Source organism: Solanum verrucosum, unplaced genomic scaffold (genome assembly GCF_900185275.1).
Source record: "Solanum verrucosum unplaced genomic scaffold, falcon-dt-bn FXZP01000058.1, whole genome shotgun sequence".
Lineage (NCBI taxonomy): Eukaryota > Viridiplantae > Streptophyta > Magnoliopsida > Solanales > Solanaceae > Solanum > Solanum verrucosum.
In genome coordinates this window covers 2249551-2272158 of record NW_026020303.1, presented here as the reverse complement: position 1 = coordinate 2272158, position 22608 = coordinate 2249551, and the positions used below count along the sequence as shown (strand labels likewise).

Sequence of the window (22608 nt, the reverse complement as noted above, 5' to 3'; positions counted from 1 at the left end):
AGCCAAAACATAGGCCAAAAACTCAGAGATACAGAGATGTGGTCAGTTTTTTTAAAAGAAAAAAAAAAGAGAATCCCTTTATTTATTATGTATGTGAAAAGAAACGAAGTAGCAATTGGGTTTTACAAAGTTAACTTTCTATTGAGTGATTGGACTGAAGGGATTGCATTGGATTGATGAGAATGGAGAAAGAAGAAGAGCATGTCTAAAAGGAAAAAAAATTACTCTCTCCGTCTTATTTTATGTGAGGTACTTTGATTCGATACGAAGTTTAAGAAACAAAGAAACACTTTTAAAATTTGTGGTCCAAAATAAATGACAGAAATTTATGTAATTGTAAATCATTTCACTAAGAATAAAATCGATATTTTATAATTAAATTGTTACTTAATATAAATATATGTCTTTTTTTTTTTAATTTACTAAAAAAAAAAAAAAAGTCACATAATTCTATGACGGAGAGAGTATGTACTACTCCAGTAAATAAGCTTTTGACAGGTCACGTGCTTGCCTTGTCTTAGTCTTTGTTGGCTTTTGGACTTTTTTTCTCCTTCTTTTCAACATTTTTAAAATCATTTTGTTCTGTTAAAGTTTTTTTTTTCTTTCCAGACATACCCCACATTGCTAGCTTGCACCACATTTGTATTCCACATTCAAAATTCTTCCCCTTTACCCATATTCTACTATTTTCATTTAAAACTAGGTAAGACTAAACTATTTTATTTGGTCATGCATGGTATCACGATATGAAATTATGATATAATATCATGATATAAAATTATGAGATGAAATTAAAGTTTTATTAGGACATGTGATATCATAAATATAAAAATCTCATAAGTTATAAAACTATTAAAATAGCCCCAATTGTTTATTCAATCTTATCAAATAAATAAAAATTTATAAAATCGCATAATAAATTATTACAAAATTATTTGTTCTCCACTTAAGTAATTGTTTCATCGAACTTTAATTTAATAAAAAAAATTAAACATAAATTGTAGTGTACTAGTCTTTAATATAATCCTTCCACATAGTACGGACAATTTCCTCACGTTGAACTTGCATTTATTGATCATGTGACCGGGAAGACAAACCAACATTGTTACTTTGAGTCATTTGTTGGTCAATATCATCCACAACTATATTTTCATGCTCATAGACCGTAAATATTTCATCACTTTAACAATCGATTGGTGTGAGTTAAAGTGACTATATGTTGGTGAGAATAATAAATTTTATGTCGGATAGAATAATAAATTTTAAAAAGTAATGATATGATTAAAAATTTTATTAACATATGAAATAAATTGTTAGTAGATATAAATGTGGGTTGTTTTAACAAAATATATACTCATAGATCAATTTTTGTATTAAAATATCTCAAATCATGATATGGAATTACCATATAATTCCATATCATGGTTTTTGGAGAATATGGAATCATGAGATGGAATCGGCGTAAAATCGCATGTTCAAACGTTGATTCCATCTCACAATACCATATCGTGATATGGTATCGCATGGCCAAACGCCTACTTAGTTTCATACTTAAACTATTGAGAGTGTGAGTTTCATACCTAAACTATCACTTTTTAATTTGAGAAACACACTTCAGTGGTGTGTGTAATGCATGAAAAAATCTTGACCCGTGGCATTCCTCATGGATAAAATATTCCACCTTGACAAAAATTAAATAATAAACTATTAATATTAATTAAAAAGTAAAGATAAAGCATTAATATCCATAAAAAATATTTTTTTTAAAATAAATTCAAATTATTTTCCTTACCTCACTCCACCACCTCCACATACCCCCCCCCCCCAACAATCCCCATCCCTTTTTTTTTAAAAAAAAAAACTTTTATAAAATATCCCCCCCCCCCCAAAAAAATGATAATATTTTATTTTAAAAAAAATAAAAAAATTACCCCATCCGATTTAACCCTCTGCTCCTAATTTTTTTTTTACATTTTTCTTGTTTTGTATTAGATATGTATGTACATATATTTTAAGAAAAAAAATTCTACTAGTGTACCGAATATGACATAAATAAATTAAAAAATTAGAAAAAATGTTGTGGCGGCAAGTAAAAAATATTTTCGATATGTATATATCTAACATAAAATGGAAAAAAAAATTGGAAGTGGAGGATTAGGTGGGGTGGGTAGAATTATTTTTATAAAAAAACATAATAATATCTATATTAGTATTTGAAGGGGGTGGGGGGGGGAGGAGGAGATGAAGTAAAAAAATTAAATACTTTTATAAAAGAAATTTAAACAAAAAAAGGGCCGGGGTGGGGGTTGGGGGGGGGAGGTGCAGTGAGAGGAAGTGATGGAGTGGGGTAAGAAAAATATTTTACATTTTATTTTATAAAAGAAATTTTTAATTTTAACTAATACTAATAATTTATTTATTTTTTGTCGAGATCTAATATTTTGTCCATGTGGAGTGTGATGTGACAATTTTTTAAAATAAAAAAAAGAGTGTATTACACACATCATGATGAGATTGGTATAAAAGAGAGAGGTGTGTTTCTCAAACTAAAAAATGATAGTTTAAGTATGAAACTCACACTCTCAATAATTTAAGTATGAAACTAAAAAAAAAGTATAGTTTAGGTGTATTTTTGACATTTATCTCTTTTATTAAAGCTCACATATGATCGATCATTTCGTAATATTCGTACTTTTGATACATACATTATATTGTTAAAAAAAAATTATTTTAAGGCACAACGTTCCTTCGAAATATTAAAGTGCTATATTTTTTTAAATTTTCGTTTTTGTTGCACAAAATTATGAGTCATACAGAGATTTTTTAAGTATAAAAAGAAGTCTAAGAAAATCTTTCATGGAAATAGTTGGTCAGATGTAACGCGATTTTTTAAACTCCAGAAAGTTATAAAGAACAACATCATCACTTAAAGAAGAGACCAAAAGCCTTGAACAACAATACTCCCAATTAAGTGAAACATCACATCCATACAAGAACTTAATTAACTAAATTCAAATTGAGGATATTCGACTCCTTTCTTATGAAACTCCATCAATCTCTTTTTTATTATAGTATATTGTATCATGTATATGTTAAAAATGACCTTAAAATTGTTAATATCATAAAGGTTTTTCATCATTGTCCTATTGCTTAGGTTTCATATCACCGTCCCCAACTTATTTGAAATTGAGCCATAGTTATTGTTATTGTTATACTATACATTTACAAAGAATTAATGCAATGATGAACCAAGCAGTAGGTAGCGAATGGAACTGTTCACAACTGGATATTCTAAACCAAAATTTTGATACATAACATATTAAAATCTCACAACATAAGTTTTTGCGCACTTGAACTCACAAATATCCACAAATAATAATAAAGACTATCTTACTTTCATAACAATCAAGAAGAAAAAAGACATATTGCTTGACATATTTTTCAGAAAGATAGTCTGACAGGTTGTATCCAAGTTTACAGTTCACAGTTCACAACTTTAATTGAAAGAAACCAAAAGAAAGAGTTATCACTACAACAAAAATGATTTTTAACGGCAATTAATAGCTTAATTACCGCTATGTATTTTTAGAGGCAATTAGTACTCTCTATAAATGTCTCTAAAGGTTAGCGACATTGAATCTAATGATAATTAATTAATATCGGTAAAGGCTCCAGAACTCTTTGTTAATGTGCATATCTATTGGCAATAAATATTATTTTTGTTATAGTGTATTTTGGGCATCTGTTAGTTTCAAGAAAACTTGATCTCTTATTATGCTCAAAACGAAGAGAGGAAGAAATATGACAAATTAGTCAACTTGCGATAAAAGAAGTGGACTAATTGTCTTTATACAAATACTTTAGGGCGAGTGCAATGACATTCAAAATGTTTGTACCTAAGATAAAACAATCAAAATAATATATTAATTGTGGAAAGCAAGAGAACAATCTGATTGGTTCTTTTAACAAACTTCACCATTGATTATCACATATGCTATTGTTGTGTGTTAACAAATATAGCACAACCCATAAGCAATTTTCCCAAAAAGTATATGAAGAAGTTTATAGAAAGGGACAAAAGAGGAGATTAATTTTCAATCATCCTTAGTCGAATTTTTAACAGAGTTCAAAAAAGTCACCAAAATAGCAAAAAGATATTGCAATACTTACATGAATCACTATGACTTACAGTAAAATATTAAGCTTCATGATATAGGAGGAAGAAAACTTTGAGGAATGAAACACACTTCATAAGAAACTTAATTAATATATTTGAATTTGACTCTCCTATAGTGAAAAAAAATCTACAAATAATAGTGGTAGGAATAGAAGTTTTGTTTACTAAAGAACAAAATGTTATAAATTCAACCATTCCAGCAACGTTGTGAGTTGTGGACAGAGAGGCGCAAGAATAGTAATGTCGCGTTGCAATTGAAAATAATTTTCTTTGTTTATTCTTTCTTCTTTTGGTGTCTTGCAATTAAGTGTTGGGTTTTAAAAGGTGTGGATGAAAAATGAAGAGTTGTGACTTTTGTGAAAAGTTGTGAATTTTATGAAAAATTGTGATTTTCATGAAGAATTTCGAGTTTTCAAAAGAGTTGTGACTTTTTTAAAAAAAATTGTGACTTTTTCGTAAGATTGTGACTTTTAAGAAGGGTTAAATAAGAATCCTTATTTGTGAGGGCGTCACATAGTCGAGTCTAAGATTCTCTTCTCTCTCTCTCTCTATATATATATATATATATATATATATATATTAATAATATAACTAAAAGAGTGAAATATCAAAAACACATTTAAACTATCGCTTTTTTTTAGTTTCAGACCTAAATTATTGGGAGTGTGATCTTCATACATAAATTATCACTCATTAGTTGAGAAGCACATCTCTTTCTTTTACTACACTCCTTTGATAGTGTGTTTACTATACTCTCTTTTATTTAAAAATAAATCTTGCCACATGGACAAAATATTCCATCTTGAGAAAAAAAAATTAAATTATTAGTGTTAGTTAAATGTTAAAGATCAAAGTATCATTATCTCCAAAAAATTAAAAATTTTAAAAATATATTTTATTAGAATTTTCTAAATCATCATTTAAATAAAAATCAATTATGAGATCACTATGATCTTATATACACGATTTATATGATCAGTTTAAGAAGTATATGAGATAATTCTATTTAATTGATAAAAAGGAGATTAAGTAGAAAACAGATTACTTTTTTTTATGTTATTTAAGAAAAAATTTAAAAGGTTCTTTAAAAAAAAATCATGAAACTAATATGTCTAAAAAGTAGGGGTGTGCAAAAATCGAATCGACCGATAAATCAAACTGATAAAATTGTTATTGGTTTATTGTTATTGGGTTATTGGGTTAGCAGATTTTTAATGGTTTCATAAAAAAAATTATTGGGTTATTGGTTCGATATTGATTTTTAATATTGGGTTATTGAGTAAACCGATAACCCATTAATACTAGTAATTTACTACTTTTACTTGTACATAAATATTATATATTAATCTCAAGACCTTAGTAGTTACTATCTTTGTCCTTTAGCCTTCAATTCACACTTCACGGTGACTTTGAGTTCACAATTTCACATTATAAAAAACGCTAAAATCTAAAATAAGAACCCTATTCCTCTTAATTTCTCTGTGTTACGCTTGTATAGTTCTTTTCATGTTTGTTATTATTGTTTCTATTTTATGAGCATTTGTAAAGTTACATTATTATGTTTTCGCATCAAATTTATTAGAAAAGTCATATATTTGTTTCATAAGTATTTTCTTATTGGTTAAATCGAAAATCGAACCGATAATACATAAAAACCGAACCGAACGACCGATGCACACCCCTACCAAAAAGACAAGAAATAATATATTTATTAGAAAAAATATTTTTTGACCCAAAAAATAAAATGGAGACATTCTTGAATTAAAGTATTAATAAGAATGGATTTTTAGACTTATATATTAATATCAAAACTATTTTAGATCAAATTATTAACGAACAATATTTTTATCCAATTTTACATAATTTAAAGAAATTTTTAATGTTTTTTCGATTTTTTTTTTGTAGATTGGTCTCTTTGTTTGACAAATATATAAAGAATTAGTGTTTTTTGGTGGAGCAAAAACAATAATTCTTATTAATTAAAATCAATTATTTGTCATTTTTAATCATATTAAATTCAACTATAATTTAAAAAATCATTTTTATTAAATAATTACTTAAAATTTACGTGGTATAACCTTTTTTTATTTTTAATTTTTTTTATATAAAGATAAAATTTAAAATTTGAGTGATCTATTTTGAAATTAAAAATTTGAATGATCTATTTTAAAATTAAAATTTTTAAAAACTTTAAATTCTTTATTTAAATAAAACGTGAACATAAAAATTGAGTAACTAACTAAATAATACCATGTTTATATTTATTTTTTCCTAAAAATTAATTTTTTTTCTTAATCACAATTAGAATTTAAATAGGCTGTTTTAAAACGTTTCATTGCATTCTTACTGCAAAACAGTAATCACGTTTTTTTTAACCCATTTTTAATAGCAATTATTAGGTCAGTTTTTGTCTCATATGGTGATTAAATATTAATTTATCTTTAATTGTTACAATCCTGATAGTAATGAAATATTTTAATTATCAGTTAAACTTTTAAACTAATTAAAAAAGGATATAAATCACAACCAATATTATTATAGAGGCGTATTCAGGAATTCGGAAGGATGGGTGCATTATTACGAAAAAATACATCTAAGATATAAATTTGATCAATTTTACCTTTATGTTCTTAACATTGAACCGTTAAATTTTAAAAGTTATAGGTCCAACATTATAATACTACTAGTTTTAAATTTTAATATAAACATTTGATTTAATTATATAAAAATTTTACAGTGCTAATTTTTTTTGGGAATTTTCAATGTAACACACTTGAAAATTGTGAAAGATTAAAGCAAAAGACAAAAGGAAAAATGATTGAAACGGCAAAAGTGTTACTGATAACCACTTGAAGGAGTGTTACTAAATAAATAAGATCGAAATAAAATTTAAATTTCTATCTTTGCTTAGAGAGGTGCACCCAATTATCATCGTATTATTATATGCTACTTTTAACGTGGGTTCACGCCTCTATATTTAAAAATTTTCAGTTGGTCTGATGGTAAAGTACCCAGCAGAAGGTAAGGCTGGGAAAGACCACAAGAAGCTGCGCTCTACGTACGATGTAGACTCCATCAGATACATATCGATTTCTTTCTGATGGATCAAGAATAGATAGTTGTCTCATCAATAGATAGAAATAGGAGATTTCCCCCTATTCTAGCTATTCCGCATTGCCCTTTCGTGTCTTATTCCAGATCTCATTCCTATCTATTGATAGAAGAAAAATATAACACTACTATATATGATCTAGAGAGAAGCATGGGTTCACGTGAAACCACGGAATCCCCTCTAAATACACCTCTGACTGGTAATTTCAGACATTATGTTATATTGTAAAGTCATTTTGTATTTTGAAACTCAAACAGAACCATGTTTAGTTTGTCGCAGATGATAACTATAAATATCGCGTTAATTGTGAAATAGTTTGACATAGAGTTTATGATTGTGATGTCGTGGGTGGGTAATGGGGAGTGCTAAAACACCTTTACTAAAAACAGTTTTTAAACCATTAACGATTTTATTAATTTCAAAAATATAAAGGGATATTATTATTTTAAAACAATAATCATATCCAAATGGTAATTGAAAACTTGCAAAACACATATGTTACAACTCAACTGTTGATAAAGTATTTAATTTATTTGACTTTTTTTTAGGTAATGTGTATATATTGGCAGAGGCGTATTTAGTGGGGTTTCGTAGGTTCATGTGAACTCATGCTTCCCTCTCTAGATCATATATAGTAGTGTTAATTTTTCAAAAAAATATTTAAATATAGAGGTGTGAATCCACATTAAAAGTAGCATATAATAATACGATAATGATTGGTGCACCTCTCTAAGCAAAGATAGAAAGTTAAATCTTATATCAAACTTATTTTTTTTTAGTAACACTCCTCCAAGTGGTTATCGGTAACGCTTTTGGCGTTTCAATCATTTTTCCTTTGGTTTGTTTTTTTTGCCGATCTTTCAAAATTTTCAAGTGTGTTACATTGGAAATTCCTAAAAAAAATTAGAACTGTAAATTTTTTATATAATTAAATCAAATGTGTATATTAAGATTTAAAACTAGTAGTATTATATATGTTGGACCTATAACTTTTAAAATTTAACGGTTAAGATGTAAAGGTAAAATCGATTAAATTTATATCTTAGATGCATTTTTTTCGTAATAATGCATCCATCCTTCCGAAATCATGGACACGACTCAATTACCGGAAACTCAATGCAATGGAGCTTGTAAGTTCGTATTGTTCGTTTCTGGACAACGCCAGACAAATACAAACCAAAAATTATATTTTCTATGGAGTTGATTTTGTAAGCTGAAAAAGTATCATTTATAATGATACTAGATAAGGGTGCCTGTGCAAGGCACAATGGCACATGCATATTGCGGAGATAAAAGTAGTTATAAAGAAAGACCTGTAAATATGCAATATATAATTAAAATAAATATCAACATTAACACATTTCACAGTATGTTACATATATTTTGCAGAATGTTACATGGAGCTTTCTAAAAAAGGTTAAAACAAAGATATAGCTTTTGAATTCTGGAATTTCTAAACAAAAGTAGGTTTTTTCAGGTTGAAACTTCTTTATCATATGAAAATAAATTAAAGGAGTGAACATTAACACAATTCGACGGATATCATTACTAATAAAAGAGAGTTTGAAGTGGAAATGCATCTAAAAACTCAAATTGCACAGAAAATAACACATCACTTTGGAGATAAGTTATTTAAATTCAGGAAAATCCAATTGACAAAAGCATGAAAGAAATTATCTCTCTGATTTTACTATGTTATTTCCATTCACATATATATTTTGAACACAAAAAAATAGTCAGTTGGTTTTTCTTTGTTAGGAGTGAAAGAGAATTATTAACTTCAACCACATTAGCTAGTCAATAAGAACAAACAAAGTACTACTAAGCACAACTATTTGTATGGGTAAAATGGAAATAGAAGCCTCTCATGGAATATTTACTTTCTAGTACATTTAACTGGGAAGAAACCACATTATAATTACCACTAATCATAAACACGAAAGGAAAACAAAAGCCAAGTACAAAACCAATGAAATCCTTGAGTCATTTCCCTGCAACTTATCTCTAGTCAGGTTATTCATAAGCAGAAAACTAAATTGCCACATAATATATTGAAAGCTTCACCAATGAGCAATTCATGAAATATTAACTCTCATACAATTATCTCACAGAGGGATAAATATGCATATGCGTGTACAAACTTATAGTAACTCTTAGTAGCTTATGAAGCAGTTGGCTACGATTAGCAAAAGCTCCAACTTTTGTATAACAAATCTCCCAAATTCACATTAGCAAAAGTCTTCCCAAATGAATAACATCAGTAAAAATGCCTTTGTATATAAGAGAGTGAAGGAAAATGGTATGTACCTGCAAGCAATGAAATTGAGGATATGAATATGGCACGCATCACGTATGGATATGAATATGGCACGCATCACGCAATGAAAATGATAGTCTCAAATTACTTGAAATTTAAGTTAACTACGCACAAACACATGCTCACATTGATCACTCAAAATATAATTATGACTAAAATTAAAGGTTCATCCTTTCATAAGGATATTTTTATTTGTCATGATCCGAGCCTACATCTTGAACGTGGTCGACACTTGAGAATCATTGTTAGACCCCAAGCGAACCCTCATCCTAGCTGACTACAAGCGGAAGACTAACTCAAGCAATATGCGGATTAAAATAGAATTCAATCATGTAAACTCAAAGTACCAATTTCATAACATTTGGAAAATACTCAAAGCAATACTAATAGTTTGCAAAACATCTCAAGCAAACGTAAATAATGAGAATCCTCAACTTTATCTATCTTTGAAGCCTATATTATTCAAGATGGATGTCAGGACAAGACCCACAACATCTCAAGACAACTAACTAAAAAATAAATGTGAAGTCCTTCGGAATGCTAGAAGGTTCACCCAAGCAATCTGAAGTGCAAAGTAATCTCAACGAATCGCCTGTTGATGATCCCGAACACATGTATCTGCATCATACAAAGATACAGATCGAATGACATCAGTACATTAAATGTACAAGTATGTAATAAAGCTGAATGAACAAATAACTGAACTGATAAGGCTGGAAGAATACTCACCTCAACTCAACTCAATACAAAACAATAATAAGAGATAAAATATTTAAAGCTTCATAACTATAAGATGCCAACTCAAGGATGTATATATATAATACAATAAAATACTCTTTACTCTTATTTGGGATATTTTCTAATCGATAATTATCACTATATGATATGTGATGATACAACATCTCGCCCACGCTGCCAAAATTGTCCTATACCTTGCCAGGATATAGAACACCTCAACTAAGTGGATCCACTAAAGCTCTGCTCGAAAGCAATAAGGACTCGTCTAAAAAATATAATCCTTTACACATTTTGGCTAATGGTTTATGAGGAATGTGAGTTTTCTGAACTCATCCCCATACCCAATAAATATATACTCATGCTCAAATGTATAAAACATACTCTTTCTCAATTTGAGATAATTGCTCAAAATATCCTTTAATATCTCGGAACTCATAACTCTTTTAGAAATCACAATTTCTCTTTTGCTAATGTAAAAAGTGATACATTTGAGAATACTTAGTTTCCGTATACTCTTACTCAAATCACTCTTTAAACTCTACTCAAAACCCATCTTTACTTTCTCAAAAATCAATTCAAAACAAAAAAAATTAGTTGAAAGGATTCTCAATGCTAACTCAGTAATAACTCAATAGTAACTCAAGAATATGGTTTATGCTGAAAAATAGACATGAACAATCAACTCAAGAATCTCAATTACAAGATATAGCAAGTCAAAAATCAGGAATATAATTCAGAACTCAACAACGAAACTCATCTCAAGAATTATCAAAACTAAGGATGTACCCTTATATTAATTTTTACTGATAGCAAGTAGATGTAGGGCGTCAGGAGAAACTTAGCCCATCACTGTGATAGTCTTACATACTTGGAAGAACAAAGTTCTTGACGAAATAACTCAACAAACGCTCGAAACCCCAACTTTCTCCTCTTGGATCCTTGCTCTAAGACCTGGAAGTATTAATTAATGTAAAATGGTTGATTAACTTTGTTTAAGCTCTTAACTAGGTGTAAAAACGTTGTGGTTTAGACTTAAAAGGAGTGGGAAAAGACTAAACTACCCCTCTTAAAAACTAACGAAAACCTTTTATGGTCCATCTATGATACGTGATTTGTTCTGCGGACGTAGATCTCATTTGTAGAAGTTATATTGAATTTTATGGCTTAAAATCTCATTTTACTTGTCTAATATACAGTCCATAAAAGTTCCTACCGCCCGTAGAATTAATCCGTAGGAATTGGACCCCAAAATTTGACTACTCTGAACTTTTTGACGAGTTGCAACACGGATCGTCGAAATTTTCACGTCCCACAGAAGCAAGTCGTAGGAAATGCCTTCAAGAAACTCTGATGTGTTAGTCTTTGGTAAAACAATCATAACTTTTTCTCATAACTCGAAATGAGGCAAACTTGGTGGCGTTGGAAAGATGACTCATAGACCTTCAATATGACAGGTCATGGATCACCTAATTCAATTTGTGCTGAGAGATATGATTGTTTGAGTTGACCTAAGTAGAATCTTACGTCAAAACTTAATCAGTAAGGAAGCTTTCAACTCAACTTTGTGCTAAAGGGTTCTAGTGACCTTAAATCATATCAAAGTCCATTCCTACACTAAAGAATTGATCTTAACATCTAAGAACAATTTAAGAATCACCTGGTACAACCTTATACACATACGAAGAATAATTCAAGTCTTAACTTAGAAATCTTTAGGGTGTTACAATATCTCTCCCTTGGGATCATTGGTCCTCGAATGACAGCTAAACTGAGCATGGAATGGAAAAGAGTTACTATCATTATCTCGCTTGACTTCTGAACTTGCCTACTAAGGTAGGCGGAACTGGTTTATACTAAGAGTTTTGAAACTGGATTAGAGCACATAAGTCATGAATAATATGAGTTTGAACATAGGCATGCTCTATTTGAAGTTATTTTAAATGAAGCAAGCACGAAGTAAAATTATGACTACAATGCCTTGAGTTATATGATTGGTAGTTTTAAAGCTTAGCAACACTTCTCAACTATGTTCTCCTTTCTAATTACTATACTTCATTAGCTACAACTCATATCTGCCACTAGAGTATATGACTACTATTACCAATGTCTACGTCAAATAAGTTGCTCTTATTGTGTTCAAGCCTAATCTCTATGAACAATCAACTCAAAAATCTCCATTACAAGATAGAACAAGTCAAAAATCAGGAATAGAATTCAGAACTCAACAACAAAACTTATCTTAAGAATTATCAAAACTAAGGATGTACCCTAGATTATTCTTTACTGATAGAAAGTAGAAGTAGGGCTTGAGGACGAAATCAGTCCATAACTATGACTTACATATGTGGAAGAATAAAGTTCTTGGCGAAAACTCGAAGAACGCTCAAACCCTAGCTTTTTCCTCTTAGATTCTTGCTCTAAGACTTGTAAGCGTTAATAAACATAAAAGGGTTGATTAACATTGTTTAAACCCTTAATTAGGTGTAAAAACGTCATGATTAGGCTTAGAAAGGGTGGAAAAAGACTAAAATACCCATCTTAAAAATTGACGAAAACATTCTACGGGTCCATCTACAATTCATGATTTATTCTACGGACCATATATCCCATATGAGGAACTTATATTGAATTTTATGGCTTAAAATCTCATTCTACAGATCCAATCTACGGCTCGTAAAAGTTCCTGCGTACCTTACAATGGATCCATAGGAATCGAACCCAAAAATCTAACTTCTCTGAAGTTTTTTATGAGTTGACAATATGGGTCATCGAAATTTCCACGACCCGTAGAAGCAAGCCATGGGAACTACCTTTAGGAAACTCTTATGTGACATTCTTTGGTAAAGCGATCATAATGTTTTGTTCTGAACTCGAATGAGGCAAACATAAAGGAGTTGGAAAGAGGACTCATAGACCTTCAATTTGATAGGTTATGGGTCACCTAATTCTTTTTGTGCGGAGTGATATGATCGTTGGAAGTTGACATATGTAGAATCTTATGTTAAAACTTAATCGGCAAGGAAACTTTCAACTCAACTTTGTGCTAGGGGGTTCTAGTGACCTTAATTCGTATCAAAATCCAATCCATACTAAAAAATTGACCTTAACATTTAAGAACAATTTAAGAGTCACCTGGTACAACCTTATACACAAATGAAGAATAATTTGGGTCTTAACTTAGAAATATTTGGGGTGTTACAGTAATCTTTGCACTTTTGAACAAGAGACAATTCATCATAACATGGATGAAAAAGATCTTTTTGATAAATACTATTATATACTTATTTTCATTATCTCTTACATATTAAAATTACAAAGTTATATTATTAAAGATGCTGTCACATAAGAATCGATTCAATTGTCCAACCAATAAGAGAACAATAGTTATTTCATGAATATTGTTCTAGATTATGATAAGTAAGCATTATTATCTTATTTACATATAATTTTACATAAATCATGATATAATAATCAAAATTATCATTTTTCAACATCGGAGAATCATGTTCCCTACCACATTATGGGGTTAATTTGCCTATTAAATTCAATCACACTTGTCTGAATTAACAGATGAACCATGGATTGTTGTTTTGCAATTAGTGAAGCCTCACAAATTCAGAGGTATTAATTCTAAAATTATAGTTTTTGTTAAAATTATATTATCATTACTATAAATACATTTAATATAATATTGTTACAAATTATTCTACGAATAACTACTTAATTCATAGTTATTGGTATCAAATCAAATTATGTAATAATTCAAATCTACCACAATTTACTGAATTCAAAAACAGGTTTGATGACTTCATGTTATTATGTAATTCAATTATATAAAATTGACAAATTGTTTTGATAAATTTTACAAATTAATTGCTTCATGTGATTATAGATATGAGAAATATTCATAGACAAGTTCACAACAAAGTTCAATTTCTGATGAGTTTTCTAAATGTATGGTCTCTTGTAAATTTCTTAGAGATTTCATTCAATACACTGAAGTGGATTTTTCATTATATTAATTAAAGATGATATGTTGTATTTTATGATTGTAAATATAATTGTATTATTATTAACAAGTCAAAAGAGTCTACTTATTGAATTGCTGCAAAAATCATATGTTTTGAACTTGATCACAAATGGTCATACTTGACTTGCTAGAAATATATCATAAAAGTTGATCCAGAGGGAAACAAATATTATTGCTCAAAATGCAATACTGAAGTTAAATTCGTTATTCACAAGTTTGAATAAACAATCTAAATATTTTAAATTTAATTAAAAATCATATAACACTCTATTTTATGATTTTAGGTATAACCTTCAAATTCATGTTATGGATGGAATTGGATTTATATTATTATTGCTTCGGAATAAAGAGGTTTTACAACCAATTGGAAAGACCGCCAACAAATTAAAGGAAGGATTAATAAGAGATGCTAAGTGCTTATCCAAGTGAACTTGATGATTTGATCGAGAAAACAAATTCATGTTTAAGTTTATTGATGATGAAGCATTACTAAAGAAATATTGTCATCCTTTCTCTTCAAGACACTTTGAATGTAAGTGTCTTTACCACCAAAATCTACCTATAATTTTCATCTAAGTATATAAATTAGAACTTAAATTGTTAAAATAGAATACGTCTTTTGATTATGGACAAAGTTGTGGTGAAGATAAACTAATTGAGGTATATATCTTAATTCGACCTACATTTACATTTTTGTTGCTCTCCAAATTCAACAAATATTTTATGTTTTTGTACTTTATGTGTTTAATTATGCAAACACAAATAAATTTGTGATTCTGTATGTGTTCCAATTATTTAATGACATGTATGATGATCTTTGTAATGACCTCACTTAGCTTGAATCTGTAATACAAGATTTAACATTTAGAGGATTAATTAAAACAAATTAGAAGACAGACATATAATCATAAGATGTAATAAAGTTTTGAATCATATCTCAATCTCCCAAGTTCAGTAATGATCTGTAACAACTCATCTCGTCTTTATAGATGTATTAATTGTGAAATAATTTGACCAAAAAAGAGGGTCGATTCGGGCCGCTATAGCAGGATCAGGGGTTTGATTGGGCCGTGATAAATGTAGAAAAATTCTTTAAACTGCCCATAATCACCCAAGAACATTTTGGAGAAGAAAAAGGACGACCTATGACATTTTCATTAGTTTTTTCATCACAAATCTTCGTAAAGGTGAGCAATCCTATTTCCATCCTTTGTAGCTCGATATCCTACTTTTGTAGTAGTTTTGAGAAGACAATTTTTTTCCTAGGGGAGGATTTTGGTTCATCCTACGGTGGGGAAAATATGAATTTATGAGGATTTTAGGGTATAAGACCTTGTGCTAGCTATTCTTAAGAATGATTATTCTTGATTTATTTATCATAATTCACTAATGTGGCATTGAATTTGTAGTTCTAGGTGAATTATTGGTGGAAAACCCCTGTAGTGGATGGAAAAATTATGATCTTGGCCTAGGGTTTGGGACTATGATATAATTTGAAAATATTTAGGTAATTTATGATTGATTTTGTATTGTATTATTAATTTAGACCAAGAACAAGCTAAAAGTATCACAAAATGAGTCAAGGTTCACGATTATACTTCTGCAGTAGTTGCTTGGCCTCCAAATAGGCTAGATTTTCTCAACTGAGTAGTAGACCTATATTATATTTCATAATATTCTTATAGATGGCTGGCAAATTTCATCCATAGGCCTTTGCACACGAAGTTTGGATGGTTAAAAATTATTGTTTATTGTTATTAAGGCGAGGGAAATGATAATGACTAAGGAGTGGTTCTCTAGTTCTTGATTAATAAGTGTAACACCTCAGAAATTGGAAAGTTGAGTTAGAAAGGAAAACTTCATAAATGCTCACAGGAGCGAATTTTGACGAGTGCACCTACAAACCGTACTAGGTCATACGGTCCGTAGATGGTGGTCATGTAATAGATCCTACAAAATATGAAAATGTCAAGTTCCAGATGAGGGTCTACGGACAGCCAAGAAGATATGTAGGAATCCTTATGAGTCGTAGAAGGTGGCTTGTAGAATGAAAATTCATACTTGGTGAAATTTTGGTTAACCGTGGGTTTGCGATTGGGACCTACAACCCGTAGGAGGGCCTATGGACCGTAGGAAGTGTTCATGGAAAATGATCAGAGATATGAAGTTCCATCACTTGTTCTACGGATGACTAGAACAGTTTGTAGAGGGTTGTATGGACCGTAGGTCTGTCCATAGAGTCACTTTGTTAGTTTTTAGTTCAGGGTTAGTTGGGTCTTTTACTACCCTTTTAACACCTAATTTATATCATTTTGACCGTACAACTAAGTCCTATAACTGATTTCACTCTTCAAATCTATCTATTCCCTCTCATTCACTCAAAATCCCCCAAAAACTCTCAAGGTTTTCCCTCCAAATTCTCTCTATGGATTTCTCTCAAATCAAATTAGGGTTCTTTAAGCCTTCAAGTCTCCTCTTCCAATTTCAAAGCTAAGATTCATCAAAGTATGTGAGAAGTTAATCAATGGGTTCTCTTTCATCCATTGAGTCCCAAAGATTTCTCTATTTTCTTCTATGATTTTCATCCAAATTCTAGGATTTTGTATGTTCTTCACGGGTTCAATTATTTATGATTTAATTCACTACATTTGATTTTATTATGCAAGATTTGATCCAAATTATATGTTTTCAAAGTATTTCATATGAACTCATGTTATATCATATATGCCTATTTTATGATCATGAATTTAAGCTTTGAAATTATGCATGCATGAGGAACTGTAGTGACTATGATTCTATTGTATCCTTGCATACAAATTGAGTTATCATTGTATTTCTAAATACACAGAATTGTTATCCATGTTCTAAAAGCTTTTATTTATATTGCATTTATGTTATTGCTTTATATTTGTAATGACCCGGATCCGAAAGGTCATTTTTGATAATTTTGAATAGTCATTTAACTATAGTTAATTAATTTGTAGATAATTTGGGTATTCTTAATAATAATGGGCCAAGTCTGAAATATGAAAATTGGTTAATAGGAATTATTGTTTTTAATACATAATAAATTTAGAAAAGAAAAAAAAAAAACAAATTGCCTGCACAAAGCTCTGCAGCGGCTGGCGTAGGAGTTGCTCGATTTTTCGTCTAGGTAATAAGTAACAATGCTCAATGTATGCAATTGTGTGTAAGGAATGGAGTTATATTATTGTTATTATTATAATGGTGAACACCATAATCTTTTATAGTGCATTAATGATTGCAAACTTAGATTTGAATTGGGAAAATCGAGGTCATTTTTTGAGGGCTAATGAGAAAATAATGTTTGCTTGATTGTTGGCTGCATATAGTTGAAATTGAGTTCTGTTCGTGTGGAGGTGACTGATGAGTTCACGATTTGGACTTTTTTAGGGTTTTATTTTGATAGATTTAGTGTTCTCAAATGCATATTTTGTCTCAATAACTGATGAAAATTCTTGAGTTTCAGATATTTGGAGTGAGAGACAAAACATGGACACTATTGGGCAAAAAGGAATAAGGCAGCTGAAAACACGAAGAAAAGAAGGTCTGAGGATTGCCTAAACCATTAGGCGAGTCGCCGAATGACTATGGTCTCGCCTAATGTTCTAGTGTGCCAGGCCTTGAAGGAGAAAATTAAGTCGGCGATAGAAAGGAGCAGTCGGCGTGTCGCCGAACTGTTCCGCGATGCAGTGTCTTATCGCTCAAAGTTAAAGAACCTCAAATTTGCTAAAGGCCAAGGCAGAAAGGCGATGAACCAGACCCAAGGGAGGATTGCCTAGTGGATCGGCGATCTCTACTAACTGCGTCGAGTGATCCTTCGCAACACACTTTTTGACAACTATAAATACCTATTTAAATTTTTAGTTTAGTATCAAGTTTTACAATTCAAAAACAAATTTTTAGAATTTTAGGTTTTTAGAACTTAGAGTTTTGGAGAGTTTGTTCGTGAGCTTTGAAGATTTGAAGGTTTCCATTTCCAAGAAATTGGAAGTGGGTATTGAAGATTCTTCATCTTTGACGTGTGTAAAGGCAATATTTATCGTACCCATTTGCTGGAAACACTTTTTGGTATCGACTTCTGTCTCTTTACTATGTCTAGCTAAAACCCCAATTCTTGGGGTGTGATTATGTGAATATGGGTTGAATTTACTGTTGGGTATTGCTTATAGATAGTTATTTTGTTGTTTAAAGGTGATTTCATTCAGTAGTTGTGTTTGAATTTAATGGGGTTGTAGTTGCAAATACAATTTTATCTTCGTATTTTTTACTTGCTCGAGAGAGAGGTTGTAAAACCAAAACTACTGAATTGATAGTCTGTGGTTATTGGGTTGTCGTGGGTTCAGCTCGAGAGAGTGAATCCTAAATTCTCTCCCACACATTCAGCGAGAGAGAGTGAATGGACTAAGGCGAAGGCTGCACTTCATTGCCACTTATCGGTGTTCGAGAGAAACCGATTTGATTCGGGGTAAATTGTTCGAGAGAAAATTTACCCCACTAAAGTCTAGCCTAGTTACCAATTTACAGCGATTTACTATAAATAACATTTACCCGGTTGTTTATTTTAGCCCATATTCCTATCACATCCCAAGAATCCCGTCTCCATATTTGCATTTTCGTTTTTAATTGTTATTTTAGTTGATAATTGATTATGAAACCCCCCCTTTGATAGTTGACACTTGTGTCACCCTTTAATTTGATATGTTTTTCTTCGTATATGTCTTTAGCTATAATTGACTTGAGCAAAGTTCTTGCTTTTCTCTAAGTTCTCTATTACAAATCGCTCTCTTGGGACTTGATCCTAACTCACTAGTTGGGTTATATTACTACTCATGATCGTTGGCACTTGAACTGGAAGTAGTGTCCTGATACGTGTCATAAAAATGGCGCCGCTGCCAGGGAGTGGTGTTAGTTGAGAATTTCTAGTTAAGTTGAGTTTTGTTGTTGTTAGTTATAGTTCTACTTATGTAATTTTTAGTTTAGTTTTGTTTGTATGTGTTGAAAACATGAAGTATGAGCGTAAACAACAACAATGGCAGCCAAGTAGGCCATCAAGACGACATCGGAAACCTCAACGATGTCAACGAGCCTCATGCTAATGACCCCCATCTCATGGGCGGTATTGGTGCCATTTTCTTGCCTCCGGCCGAAGGGAATACGGTATATCACATCATGGGCACTATGTTGCAACTCTTGCAACTAAAGGGGCTTTTCAGTGGTTTAGCTCATGAGGACCCTCATGAGCATATTAGAAACTTTGTGGATGTATGCGGACCATTCTCCTTCAAGAATATCTCCCAAGAGTCGGTCTGGTTGAGGTTGTTCCCGTTCTCTTTAATGGGATAGGCGTGCAAGTGGCTGGCTGAATTGCCACGTGAATCAATCGCTTCGTGGGAGGAGTTGGTTACCGCATTCCAAGTGCGTTTGGTGTTGTTTGGGAAAGTAGAAGTATACCATGGTTCTACATGCACGACCTTGCTTATGAGAACTTATAGAAGAGCTTCCATGAATAGTTACAGTTATCCAACATTGTTGTTAAAGGTTCTACATCCTAGAGTGTACCGCTTGTTGGGTGTTTACGTAATCATTTCCTTTTTTTGCATTAGATAAGTTTGATTCTCCCTTGATGGGGCCTGGTGTCTAAAGATCATATTTTTATAACTTAAACTCGTGAAAAAACTGTGTTGTGAAAAGAAAATTTTGATAAGTTATGTGATGGTTTCTGAATTACGACTGTGTGGTGGTTGGTTCAGATTCACTTCTGGTTGTAGTCGGTATTGATTCAGAATTTTATTGTGGTTATTTGAGAAAAGATTCATTGTGGGATTGTGTAATGGTCTGGAGGGTTTTGGTTCAGATTGAGTTCACCGGTTAGATTGCGGTTTGATAAGCACTCCTGATTTGTAAATCGGGTCAAGTTGTTTCGAAAGTTTTGTTCTTAGTAGTTGATCTTAATGGAATGATATTAAGGAGGAACTCACTTAGAGAGATGAACACCGACTGGTAGGTCAAACCTCAGGATTTTGGTAATGTCGGATATTCTTCCTTCTTCTTCCTTATGTTCGAGGACGAACATGGTTTTTAGTGGTGGATAATGTAATGACCCGAACCCGAAAGGTCATTTTTGATAATTTTTAATAGTCATTTAACTATAGTTAATTAATTTGCGGGTAATTTGGTTATTCTTAATAATAATGGGCGAGTCTGAAATATTAAAATTGGTTAATAGGAATTATTATTTTTAATACATAATGAATTTAGAAAAGAAAATAATAATAATTAAAAAAAAATTGCCTGCACAAAGCTCTGCGGCGGCTGGCGTAGGAGTTGCTCGATTTTTCGTCCAGGTAATAAGTAACAATGCTCAATATATGCAATTGTGTGTAAGGAATGGAGTTATATTATTGTTGTTATTATAATGGTGAACACCATAATCTTTTATAGTGCATTAATGACTGCATACTTAAATTTAAATTGGGAAATTCGAGGTCATTTATTGAGGGCTAATGAGAAAATAATGTTTGGCTGATTGTTGGCTACATATAGTTGAAATTGAGTTCTGTTCGTATGGAGGTGACAGGCGAGGAGTTGGTTCCTTGGCTTATGCGATTCCACCAGTGGTTCTCATATTTATTAATTTTTGTTTTATTATTACATTATGATTCAAGGTTTGATATATTAATATATGTAATTAAATATTAGGATTGTAGTGTTTGGAGAAATTATGACTTAACCCTAGACTTGAAATTTAGGAAATATGGAATTTGACCTATTGGTTGGAATAAAGATTAAGGAATTTTATTATACATTTGAGTGAGTTTTTGGGGTCAAGGATAGACGCATAATAATATGTGTGTTGTTAGTTTCAAAATATTATTGTGATTACTTATTTGAATAGATTCATTGATTTGGAAGCTTAATGAAATGGGAAGGCTCAAGTCCCGGAGTGATCATTCGATTATTTGATGCAAGTGAATTTCTAAATCCTTGTTAAGTGCATAGAATCGTGTATTTCCTTGTGGTATGTGTTGGGCAGTAATGGGAATTGGTGATGGGTTGACTTGTCTATGTTGAATAATTCTAATGATATAAAATGGGTAATAAAAAGGTAATGTGATTAATTGTTGGTGTGTGATGTTTGAGAATGATTTGAAAGGCGTATTGATTAATTGTTGGTATTGTATCACGATTGTATTGTTGTGAATTATGCATTGTTACAAAAATGATTATCTCCTAATTATTTGTGTGAACATGTCATTTGCATTGGTTCTGAGACATGATTGTGATAAGTGTTATATGATAAGAGGATGTACCATTTCGAGGGACGTATCGCGTGCCGCGATGGATACTATATATTGAGGGACGTATCGCGCGCCGCGATGGATACTATATATCGAGGGTCGTATCGCATGCCACGATGAATGCATGGACAAATATGTGCCCCATGGGTCCCGGACTGAGAGACAGCGGGTGTGTATCACTAGGTCAGAGATGCATCACTATACTTGACATTGCATTACACATATTTATCATTAGTGAACTTGATATTGTATTTTGCTGATCTTGTGAGTGCCTTCTGTGGAACATTAATTGATGAATATTGAGCTTGTTGTTGAGGATATTAATTGTTAGAGTGCTGTTGTTGAGTTGTGTGCTATGTGAATTATGAACTGTTAGGTTGGGCTGGTTTTATGCAGGTTGTAGTTCTGGAGGTTGTGATTGATTATTATTGAGCTTCTTGTTGAGAATATGTGATTGTTAGAATGTTGTTGTTGAGATATGTGCTTGTAAATTGTGAACTGTTAGGTTGAGCTGGTTTTATGCAGGTTGTAGCTGTGGAGGTTTGGTTGGGGTATAAGGAGTACCCGTATTCTATCCCCTTAGCTTGTGTTTAGAGGTTTACTTGTTGAGTACCGTGTGGTTTGGTACTCACCCCTTGCTTCTACATTTTTGTAGGTTACTAGCCCGGACCTTTGTGATATTTTCTCTTCTCCTTGTCTGAGGCTTCTTGTGGAGGTTTGTGAGGTAGCTGTTTGTCATTTCAGCGGACCTTCTTTCTCCTTAATTATGATCTTGTTCTATTCTAGAAACAATGTCATTTGAGACTTGTATTTTCTTTCAAATTTTTTTTATAACACATTAGAGGCTTGTGCACGTGACAACCAGGTTTTGAGGTATTTTTAAGTTGATTATAAATTTTCGCATTTATCGTA

General features: G+C 31.3%; 1 protein-coding gene across 3 annotated transcripts in view; it reads left to right on the top strand.

Annotated features, from left to right (window-relative positions):
• The window catches only part of LOC125835020 (ATP-citrate synthase alpha chain protein 2), an 877357-nt gene that overhangs the window by 671178 nt on the left and 183571 nt on the right, over positions 1-22608 (top strand). The window lies entirely within an intron of this gene.